Source organism: Jaculus jaculus, chromosome X (genome assembly GCF_020740685.1).
Source record: "Jaculus jaculus isolate mJacJac1 chromosome X, mJacJac1.mat.Y.cur, whole genome shotgun sequence".
Taxonomy (NCBI): domain Eukaryota; kingdom Metazoa; phylum Chordata; class Mammalia; order Rodentia; family Dipodidae; genus Jaculus; species Jaculus jaculus.
The window spans coordinates 219,580-232,126 of NC_059125.1; the positions used below are offsets into that span (position 1 = coordinate 219,580).

General features: G+C 41.7%; 1 pseudogene; it reads right to left on the bottom strand.

The window, feature by feature from the left end:
• Positions 1-7,212: 7,212 nt before the first annotated feature.
• Positions 7,213-7,650, bottom strand: LOC101594621 (annotated as a pseudogene).
• Positions 7,651-12,547: the final 4,897 nt, after the last annotated feature.

Below are 12,547 nucleotides of genomic sequence, written 5' to 3' on the forward strand. Positions count from 1 at the left end.
ACAAAGGAACCCCACACACATTGGCCACCTTGTCCATCTGGCATTGCATAGGTACTGGGGAATTGAATTCAGGTCTGTAAGCTTTGCAGGCAACTGCTTTAACTGCTAAGCTATCTTTCCAACCCTGATATATATGTATGTATGTATGTATGTATGTATGTATGTATGTATGTATGTATGTATTTAATGAGAGAAAGAGAGAGAATGGGCCCACCAGGACCTCCAGCCACTGCAAACAAAGTCATGACTTTTGAACCACCTTGTATCTGGCTTACGTGGGTACTGAGGAATTGAGCCTGAGTACTTAGGATTCATAGACAAGCCCCTTAACCACTAAGCCGTCTCTCCAGTCCTCCTCGTATTTTTTAATAGCATTTTTTGGAGGACAAGATCTCATGGATGTGAGGCTGATCTGTAACTTTCTATATAACCGAGGGTGACCTTGAACTTCCTATAGTCCTGCCTATTCCTCAGGAGAGCTGGGATTACAAACATGTACCATCATGTCTGCTTTATGTGGTACTGGGAATCGAACACAGGGCTTTGTGTGTGCTAGGCAAGTACTCCTAATGGCTGAGTACATACACAGCTCCTCCCCCTCCCTGGCAATAACATTACTTAAATACACTATAAGCACACGTAAGCCAATTTTTATGAAAGCTACCAATAGAAAAACTACTTCTCACTCTAATATGGACACATTTTATATGCAAATTTCTAAAATATCATCATTGGTTGTCTTCAGTTTGCTTTATACTGCCTTTGTTTCTTAATTCTGTCTAAGCATTTTGTCTCTTTTAAAGAATGATTCAGCTACCTTTATTCATTTCTTGTGCACATGCCTTATAAAACTAACAATTAAAATAGATAAAATGGTTTTGCATTTGTAAAATCAGAAGTGTGCATGTTGTTAAAACTCATTTTCTTCAATATAATGACAGCAAGAATATGAAACCTCTGCTCATATTTTGATCATATTTTTAGATTCAGGACTGAAATAAGTTCAGAAATAAAAACAGTTCTATGGTCCTTAAGTCAATTATTGACTTGTGTGTATATGTGTGTGTGTGTGTGTGTTCATATGTGTGTGGGTGTACAGGTGGGCAGGTATAAATGAACACATACGTGTGGATATCTTGATGTAAGAGGTCAACATAGAGGGTTTCCCTAAATTTGTCTTCACCTATTCTTTGAGACAAGGTTTCTCACTGAACCTTGAACTCATGATTTTGTTAAATTAGGAAGCCCTAAAATTCCACTTCCCTAATACCCTAGTTACCAGTACACATGTGCACACACCACCACACCCTGCATTTTATAGGTGCTGGGATCAGAACCCCAATCCCTATGATTGTGCAGAAATCAGTGTATCCACTAAGCCATCCATAGAGACACAAGACTTATTTTTTTTTTAATTTTTATTTATTTATTTGAGAGTGACAGACACAGAGAGGACGACAGATAGAGGGAGAGAGAGAGAATGGGCGCGCCAGGGCTTCCAGCCTCTGCAAACGAACTCCAGATGCGTGCGCCCCCTTGTGCATCTGGCTAACGTGGGACCTGGAGAACCGAGCCTCAAACTGGGGTCCTTAGGCTTCACAGGCAAGCGTTTAACCGCTAAGCCATCTCTCCAGCCCAAGACTTATTTTTTTTATGTAGCCAAAAAAGAAAACGCGTGCACTTGTGTATGCATGCGCGCACACACGCACGCACACACACACACACACACACACACACAGTTTACCTTCATGATTTCATGTTGCTGGGACAAAGTGGCCAACCAGAAGCAGCTACTGGAAGGAAAGGTTTTTAATCTGGCTTCCAGTTTCAAGGGGAAGTTTTTGTTATTTTTATTTACTTATTTGAGAGATACAGGCAGAGAGAGGAGTCAGAGAGAGAGAAAGAGAGAGAGAATGGGTGTGCCAGGGCTTCCGGCCACTGCAAACAAACTCCAGATGCATGCGCCCCTTGTGCATCTGGCTAACGTGGGTCCTGGGGAATTGAGCCTCGAACCGGGGTCCTTAGGCTTCACAGGCAAGTGCTTAACCACTAAGCCATCTCTCCAGCCCTCAAGGGGAAGTTTTATCATGGTGGGGAAAGCATGACAAGAGCAAGCAGTGGGATATTACCTCATTTCCTCAGCAAGGAAGAAGGAAAGGGTGAGCTGAGTTAGGCAAGCAGGACTTTGCTGCAGCACTCAAGATCTGTGCTCAGTGAGACACTTCCTCCACCAAGCCTCCACCTCCCCAAACCTCCACTTGCAGGGCTCCTTCCCGCACAGGTAGTGCTGAGGGAAGGACCAGGCCTGCTGGTTCCTCCCTAGGGGTTGAGGGGATGATGAGCATCGGAGGACTCAGACCTCTCCTGGCCACCGGAGAAAAACCACACTGAGTCGGGAGTCTTTGCAATGCAGGAACAACTCGCTTTATTACTCTGAGCAGTTGCCTATATCATGTTGGGGCCGAAGGCGGGGTATTTTAGGGTGGGAGAAGAGGTAAGGGCCAATAGTAAACTTTAACTATTGAAATGGTAATTACAATTAACACACTCCTGCTGAGTCATAGCTGGCCAGAGACAGGTCGCCAAACTTTAGCTAGGCTCAGGAAGTTCCACTAGGCCTCACACCTGGGCCTTTCAGGGCCCAACATCCACTATTTTCCCAAACTACACCACCAACTGGGGATTAAGAATTCAAACATGAAGCTATATGGGACACTTTATATTCAAATAATCACATGCTACTTCTGGCCTCATAGACTCATGGCCATCTCATAAAACAAAATGATTCAGTCCAACTTTGAAAGCTCTGCAAGCTTTATGGTTTGTTACCAATGGCTGCTCAGTCATGATGGAGTTTAGATAGCTAACCATCTCCTGTGAAAAAGCGACTCCAAATACCCAGCAGGTTACTTAACAGATGTCCATACAAAAGGCCATTTTTCTTAATGAAACAAAACAATAGGAACAAAATCCAGCCCCTGTAGAAACCATCCTAACTAGTATCCTACAATTTGGAACTTTAGAGTAGTTCATCTAAGGAAATTGAGGCCCAGCAAGTCCATGGGACTTACTTAAGGTTTCCCACCCAAACTTTTTGTCCGGGAACTGGAACAGAAGTCTCTAGGTCCTGGCTCAGTGCGTGTGGGACTCAATGCCACATTCTGACAAGGAGCAGAGGCATAGGGCTAAGCTAATGTTATCAGTGCCACTTAAAACTCAATTCCTTTTTCATTGTTTTTTTTTTTTCTTTTTTAACTTATTTGCAAGCAAAGAGAGAGGAGAGAGAGAGAGAGTGAGTGAGTGAATGGTCATGTCAGGGCTTCCAGTAGCTACAAATGATCTCCAGATGCTTGTGCCACTTTGTACAGCTTGCTTTACGTGGGTACTGGAGAATTGAGCTCAGGCCACTAGAGCACTAGCAAGTACGTTTAACTGCTGAATTATCTCTCCAGTCCACATACTATAATTTTTCTTTTTTCTAGATATATTATGTATTTGAGACACAGAGAACAGACTTCCAGGGCCTCTAGCTACTGCGAACAAACCCTAGACATGAGCCACTTTGTGCATCTGGCTTATGTGGGTACTGGGAAATAGAACCTGGGTCCTTGGGCTTCTCAAGCAAGTACCTTTAACTGCTGAATCATTGCTCCGCCCCCACACTAGAATTTTTAAGGCAAAATACACGGCACAGATTTAGGTAACTGCTCGCTGGGTAGCAAAGCACAGATTAAAGTCCTTACCTCCCTGTCAGGCCCCACTTGAATTCCTGGGGAACAAGGGCTTGATGGGAGATTTCTTTTTTTCTTTTTTTTTTTTTTTGAGATTTCTACTTGACCATTTTTGGCCCCTGCTTTGTGTAGGTAGGAGCTCACTCCCCAAGCTACCACCTTCTGCTACCCTCTCCCCCTTCCCTGCATTCCAGTGGGGTTCCTATGCACCCTGAAGGTTCTGCACTCACTGGGACTCCGAAAGGCTTCTGAGCACAGATGCCAATCAGTGGTGCTGGCAGACAGTCTAACAAGGGATCATCAGGATCTTTCTGGACAATCAGAAGTACAGGCAGTTTCAACTTGACCTTGAGGGGGCTTTCTGTGTGTGGTACACTGGGCTGATTTTAGGGGAATTTAAGGTCTCTCATTTATATCCTGCACCCCTTTCAAGTTGCTCCTCCTATCCTCTTTTTGTACCTGCACTCTATCCTGGGGGGTTTGTCTGACCTATTCCACCCTGAACTACATCTGCAACTTTCTGCCTTTCACTTATAGCACTTCAAGGCCCAAGTATGCCATTTTCACGTTCCTGTCAGATAAGAAAGGGTGGATCATGGATGGCTGACTAGGTTGCAAGTAAAAGAATGTATTCTAATGCAGAATTTTGGAGGGCTGGAGAAATGGCTCAGTGGTTAAGGTGCTTGCTTGCAAAGCCTACCAGCTGGGGTTCCATTCCATATGTATAAAGTGAGGCAAGTGTCTGGAGTTTGTGTGTAGTGGCAGGAGGCCCTGGTATGCCCACGCTTTCTCCTTCTCTCTCTCAAATAAATATTTTATTTTATTTTTTTAAAGCTTTGGAGTGAGAGGAGAAAAGGAAGAAAAGCTCCAATTGAAACTTGTACTGTTTCACCATGGAGACCTTGGAGATGAAGCAGTAGGGAAATCACTGTCATCTGGTCTATTCTTGCCATGAGGGGCATTTATCCTACCATGCCAAATGATGCATTTGGTTTTCTGTGTGTCCCAGGCCATGCCCATGGGTTATATGTACAATTATTTCTTATTAAAATAAAAAGTAGCATCCAGGAACAAGCAGTAGTTTAGCTGTTAATTATTTTGTCCCTGAGAAAAGCAGACATGTTCTGGAGGAGTCTCACAGAGCTTCATAATCTCAGTGTCAGAAGCTAAGGATATGTCACTAACATCTTCTGTGTTTTTTAATTTTTTCTTTTCTTTTATTATTTGAGAAAGAGAGAGGCAGATTAGAGAAAGAGAGAGAGAGGATGGGTGCACCAAGGGAATATAGCCAATGGAAAGGAACTCCAGACCCATGTGCCACCTTGTGCCACCGGCTTACATGGGTCCTGGGGAATCAAACCTAGGTCCTTAAGCTTTGCATGCAAGAGCCTTAACCACTAAGCAATCTCTCCAGCCCTGTTTTGTATTTTCTTCTTTCCTCTTTCCTCTTTATTTCCCCATTCTTCCTTCCCTCCTTCCTTGTTTTTATTTTGCACTTATACTTTGTGGGAAGAAAGGGAAGCTCAGACTATGAGAATAGAAGGACAAACTGGATACCCAAGATTGACCTCTTTCAGGTCAAATCTCCAGAAGGACAGGATGAATAACATGAAGGAAAGAGAAGCCCAAGGCTGAGCCATCCTTGGATGAGTAGCCTAGCAGGTGGGTAGGAGCTTGGAGTCAAGATGATAGGGCAGTCAGGCTGCACAGCTGGGAAAGGCTGGTCCACCATGAGCCTGACCACTCTTCTGTTATAGTGAGATGGAGTGCTCAGGAAGTGTGGATGGGCCCCCAGGACCTCCAGCACATGAGGCTGAGGCCTGGACTTTCACAGCCAGACAAGTGTTTAGGTGGGACCAAAAACCATCTAAGACAGGCCCATCTCTCTAAGGCCAACAGAATAGAATGTGGGTTCAGCTGATCACCCTGCTGCTACAACCAGTGAGGGTCCAGTAGGGAACTGCAGCCTTCCCCACCACCATTCTTCCTTATCAAATGACATCTCAAAATAATATTGAAGTAAATAAAAGTATACCCAGCCAGTGGCCACTATTTTCAAGAGAACTGCCATTATCAATCAGTCTGGCTGAACATGGAGCCACAGTGATTTTCTTTTTGTTTTTCTTTTTTTTTTTATTAATAAAAGCAAGCTACTGAGCAGAATTTATTTATTTTTTTAAGTTCATGGTTCAAACTCACATCGTATGCATTAAGTAACCCCATCCTTTCTTTTGAGGACCCCTCCCACTCTTGGAAGTCTTCCTTGATTTATTTAATCTACTTTTGCCTTGCTTAATAAGATTTCCACATTGCATCAGAATTTGGAAAATTAAAACTTAGCTAACTTGCCTTGTCAACAGCAAAATACGAGTATCAAATTAGTAGCATTAACAGCTATTAGTATTTTCACCCTTTGGGTTGAGGTTACACCTTTTGCCTTAGTCTCCCTAAGTTGCAGTTAATCACCAAAAGCATCAGAGCCACTGGAACCAAGCACGGTTTCATCAGGATTGGTGAAAACAAAAATGAATCTTTGGGTTTAAAGACAGGAATAGAGTGGAGATCCTGTACTAAATTTTAAATCTCAAAAATAGGAAATGTCTTAGCAGATTAAATCTTTTAATATAAGCTTAATATTAGGTTTTACTTTGATATGTAGCTTAAAATCAAATCAACTGTACATACACTGGCACTTTAGCATGAGGGTAAGCTTCTTTAAAATAATTGGGGGCCTTTAAAATTAGGTCCTCGTAGAAAAAAGTCCATGGTCATACATCTAGCAAATTCATACTAAAATAGTCTTTGTAGGATGAAAGAAAACTTTACATATGTTACAAGCTTATTACATGTATTTACATGGCTCTTTCTTCTCTAGGTACTTAAATCAGTTTTTAAAAAAATTAGTCCATCTGCAGGCAGATGCATATCCACTATACTGAAGAAACAGACAAAGCCAGTCATGGTGGCACATACCTTTAATCCCAGTGCACTTGGGAGGCTGAAGTAGGATCACTGAGTTCAGGGCCAGCCTGGGCTAGAGAGTGAGATCCAAAAAACAGGGCCACTTGGACATAGACTGCTTTGTTCTAGCAAGCCCTGACTGACCTTCACACATACACCAATTAGTAAGTACAATTTAGTAAAATGAGATCTTTAGTAAAAATTCAGTTTCTTTTGGCAGCTAGGTGCCTTTCGGACATTTAATTTCCTAATGTCTACATTTTTCAGTCCCTGTATATTTCAGCTATAACCTGACTGACTGTAAGCTACTGTCTCCACAATTGACAATTTTAAAAGTCACCTATTTCCCAAATCAACGTGAATGGTTCACTTGTATCAAGTACAATTATTTAAATTGCACTGATATGTCACCATGCAAACAGCACATAAATGATAGTCTTGATTATACTTGTAAATTACAAGTTTTACCTCCTTAAGTCAATTTGGTTCAGACCAATTCATGACTATGTAAACTGCTAAATTTAAATATTAGTACTTCATCTTAAACTTGTACTTTAAGTAAGGTTTTAAGTTGAAATGTCATTATTTCCTTATCTGAAGGATTAAATGAAACTGGAACCCAGTGGCTTGGTGGCTTGGGAAGAACATGTGGTGATGGCAGCTTACTAAACTTGGCTCCAGCATAGTTCTGGTTAGCTTGAGATTTAAAAAGCAAACTGGGACTTGATAGGCTAGAGTTTCAATTTGGATTACTAGAAAAATTGTTCTTCCCGCCATTTTGCATAGCCTGCCATGCAGCTGCTGATGAGTTGTAACTGTGTCCTCGTTCTTTTTTCTTGTGAACAATCTTCATCTGGGAATTCTGATCCTTAGTCTTCTGTCTAGTAAGCTGCTGTGGATTCTTACTAACGTTTCTAGATTGAGGGGCTGGGATGTTATACCCCTATCCGCCGGCCATCGTTCAGCTTCTATGTCACCTTTCAGTGTGGTTTTCAGATTGCAGGAATTCCACTACTTGTCCTCTTCCTTGCTGCCAAGCCCAGGATAATAGATGTTGCTTTCTGCCAGATCCTTTCCTTTGTCTCAATACATTAGTTTTCATGAGCCAATCTGCTGAGTTCAGCCTAGGAGCTGAGGCCAACATCTGAGTCTCCTCAGCACACAAGTTTGAGAGCAGTCCTAGCGACTTCGAGCTGACTGCCGCGGCGGCGGCGGCTCAGCCCGCGAGCACCTCCGAGCGAGCGAGCGAGCGAGCAAGCGAGCCACTGAACTCTCCCGCGTCTACCGACGCACAGTGATTTTCTTGTCTCTGACTCTCTCAGGACTGTGGTCTCAGGCATGCATGGCTATGCCCAGCTTTTTAAAATTTTTTTTTGTTCATTTTTTATTTATTTATTTGAAAGTGACAGAGAGAGGGGGAGAGAAAGAGACAGAGAGGGAATGGGCGCGCCAGGGCTTCCAGCCACTGCAAAGGAACTCCAGATGTGTGCGCCCCCTTGTGCATCTGGCTAACGTGGGTCCTGGGGAAACGAGCCTCGAACCTGGGTCATTACGCTTCACAGGCAAGCGCTTAACTGCTAAATCTCTCCAGCCCCAGCTTTTTAAAAAACAAATATGTTATTCGTTTATTTAGTGATTTGAGAGAGAATGGGCACATCAGGGCCTCTAGCCACTGCAAACAAATTCCAGATGCATAAGCTACCTTGTGCATCTGGCTTTACCTAGGCACTGGGGAATTGAACCTAGATCCTTTGGCTTTTCTGGCATGTGTCTTACCCACTAAGAAAGACATATATCTCTCCATCCCTGTGCTCTGCTTTTACATGGTGCTAAGGAATCAAACTCAGGTGGTCTTAGGCTCACACAGGCCCGTGCTTGTGCAATGCTCTTAACCACTGAGCCATTTCTCCAGCTCCAAACAATGGATTTTATGGATGAAAATCTATGTATATTCTACAAATCCAGTGACAGGAATGTGTCATGTGTGTGTATGCATATATGTGTATATATATATGTGTGTATGTGTATATATATATGTGTGTGTGTGTGTGTGTGTGTGTGTATACATTTAAATTTTTAATTTAAATAAATATATATTTGCTTATTTTCAAACAGAGAGAGAATGGACACCAGGCCCTCTAGCAGGCACCTTAACCGCTGAGCCATCTCTCCATCCCTGTGTGGTACTTAGTAATTTACTTATTTAGTTTACATGTCTTAGAGCATTTAGCTAAAGCTACAGTATTTACTTGCTGGATTCAAGAGTGAATATTTTTGTAGACCTACTATTAATTCCTAAATGGAAACTCTTTCTTTTTTCAATCAAGACAAAACAAACAAAAAATACATGTGTTGCCCTTTTTGTTATTTTGGATGCATCTCTGGTCTAGATGCCACATCTGGAAACTGTTGCATTTAGTTCCCTTTACAAACAAAAAGATTTCTAATTTAAATTTGTCTTTTATAGACATGGATATGTACTTAAATTGAAAACTGATCTAAATTTCAGTATTCAGTCTTGGGGAAAAACAGATTTGTCTAATTTGTTCCTTGAAACAAAAAGTTTGATGAGGGCTGGAGAGATTGCTTAGTGGTTAAGGTGCTTGCCTGCGAAGGCTAAGGACCCAGGTTTGATTCTCCAGGTCCCAGGTAAAAGACAGATGCACATGGTGGCACATGCATCTGGAATTCATTTGCTGTGGCTAGAGACCCTAGTGTGCCCCCCTCTCTCCAATAAATAAATAAAAATAAAAAGAAGCCAGGTGTGGTGGTGCATGCCTTAAAATCCAGCACTTGGGTGGCAGAGGTAGGAGGATGGCGGTGAGTTCAAGGCCTCCCTGAGACTACACAGTGCATTCCAGGTCAGCCTTCAGCCTGGGCTAGAACAAGACTATACTTCAAAAAACCAAAAAATAGAAAAGAAAAATAAAGGGGGGGGGGTTGATGATAGTGGCTCACGCCTTTAATCCCAGCACTTGGGAGGCTGAGATGGGAGGTTTGCCATGAATTCAAGGCCACCTTGAGAATACAGAGTGAATTCCAGGTCAGCCTGGGCTAGAGTGAGACTGTACCTCAAAAAATAAAAGGTTTGATGATATTGGATTCTGGGGGGATTTTGTTAGTACTTGTCAGATTTCATACAAATACCCATTCAACATTTGGATGAGCTGTTTGGAGTAGTATTTCTTTTAAACAACAAACAGAAATGTCCAGAAAATTCATACAGTGTTATACTTAAAACATAGTCAGACCTCAAGAGACTGACTCAAGAAGATCATGAGTGTAACTTGAGCTGACTAATTTGCTGCAGTTCAGGTTGGGATATAATAAGGCAAAGGAAGGAATGGAGGGGTATATCACTGGATGTAAGGAGTTTTTTATTTTGTATTTATTTATTATTAATTGAAGAGGAAGAGGAGATAGAGAATGAGACAGAAAGAAATGGGCATGCTAGGGCCTCCAGTTACTGAATACAGACTCCAGACGCATGCATCTCTTTGTGTATATGGCTTTATTGGGTACTGGGCATTCAAACCTAGGTCACTGGGCTTTGCAGACAAACACCCTAACTGTTTGAGCCATCTGTCTACCTGTTGTTTGTTTGTCTCTCAGTTAAAAAAAAAGCAAGTAAAATATTAAAAAAAAAAACAAAGGCAGATAGAAAGTGAGGTGGGGGATATAGAGAGAGAATGAGCACACCAGGGCCTCCAGCCACTGCAAACATTGTACAAGGTGCCCATGTGCCAGGAGTTAGTTTACAGTGGCTACATGCCAAGGCATCCCCATTCTCTCTATCTCTTTCTTGCTGTCTCTCACATAAATAAATTTAAATAGTTTTTCCGGGTGTGGTGGTGCACACCTTTAATCCCAGCACTTGGGAGGCAGAGGTAGAAGGATCACCCTTAGTTCGAGGCCAGCCTGAGACTACAGAGTGAACCCCAGGTCAGCCTGGGCCAGAGTAAGATCCTACCTTTAAGAGCCAAAAATAAATAAATATAAATAAATAAAAATAAATAAATAAATAGTTCTATATTTCTCTTGATATGCATTACTTGAAAATGCAACTAACACAATGAAACTGACTTCACAGGTATTACTGCTTAAGGCAACAAGTTAATTAAAAATATATTTAAGAGTTGGGCATGGTGGAGTGCACCTTTCATCCCAATACTCAGGAGGCAGAGGTAGGAGGATTACCATGAGTTCAAGGCCACCCTGAGACTACATAGTTAATTCCAGGTCAGCTTGGGCTAGAGTGAAACTCTACCTCAAAAAACAAACAAATATATATATGTATATATAGTTCTTTTTTTTTAAGGGTAAGAGCCAAAGGAAGGGTAGGGTTGCTTACAATGCACTCTTCCAGACACAAAATCACCTGGATATCCAGGACCTCACAGTGCCTGCTATTACCTACACTCATAATATGAGGAAAAGATGATGGCATTAAAATAAAAGACTAATTGAGTGGGGGAGTGGATACACTGGAGAGTGGATTTGTGAAGGGGAAAGAGGGGATAGGTAGGGAATTATCAGTTTATTGTCTATAATTATGGAAGTTGTCAATATGGCACATGCCTTTAATCCCAGCACTCAGGAGGCAGAAGTAGGAGGATCGCTGTGAGTTCAAGGCCACCCTAAGACTACATAGTGAATTCCAGGTCAGCCTGGACTAGAGTGAAACCCTATCTCAAAAACCCAAAAAACCAAAAAAAAAATTTAAAAAAAATGTTTTATATATAGGAATGAGGAGAATGCTCAGTGGTGACCAGCACTTTCTTGCAAAGCTTGATGGCCTAGGTTTGATTCCCCAATACCCATGTAAAGCCAGATACACAAAGGAGAACATGTGTCTGGAGTTTGTTTGCAATGGAAATGGTTCATGGAGCACCAATATGACAAAAATCATTTTGGTGGTCTCCAAATGAGTGAAGTTCCTACATGCCTAGTAATGTGAAGCTTCTGTCCATAGTCTAAGCTTTGGCAATGCAGAATTAGAAGAGGTATTTAAGAATTTCAGTTGTTTTTCTTTCTCTCTTATTGTCTGTGGGGGTAAGGAAGCAATTTGGAGAATTATATATGAATTAAGCTACTAATCTTACCACACTGAAATGGTTGCCATCAATTTTGATCATCAGAATTGGTTTTCTTTGTTAATTAATTAATTTATTTATTACAGAGCAGGGGAAAGAATGGGTACACCAGGGTATCTAGCCACTTCAAACAAGCTCCACACACATGTGCTACCATGTACATCTGGCTTATGTGGAATCCAACCTTGGTCCCTAGGCTTCACTGGCAAGAGCCTCTTAACTGCCAACCCATCTCTCCAGCCTGATTATTTTTCTCTAAGTGAAAATTACATAGTTTTAAGAAAATGTCACCAACCTTTGAAAAATTCATGATCAAAAAGAAAATATAAGACTCACTTTTGAAATATGAAATGAAAAAAATAGGATAAATTTCTTAATAAGCTAGGATTTGGGGCTGGTGAGATGGCTTGGTGGTTAAAAGGTGCTTTCCTATGATGTCTAAGGACCCATGTTCAACTCCACAGTACCCACACAAGACAGATGCACAAGGTGGCATAAGTGCAAGCCTGCACATGCACCCTAGGTGGCACATGTGTTTGGAGTTTGATTACAGTGGCTAGAGCCCCTGTGGCACCAATTTTCTCTCTTTCTCCTGCTCTCTCATTAAAAAAATAAATTAAATTTAAAAGCTAGCATTTGAAAAGAAAATGTGTAGACATTTAAAAAGTATTTTTTTAAATTTTATTTGAAAGCTGAGAGAGAGAGAGAGAAAAGGGAGACAGAGAGACAGAGACAGAGTAAATGGGTACTCCATGGCCTCCA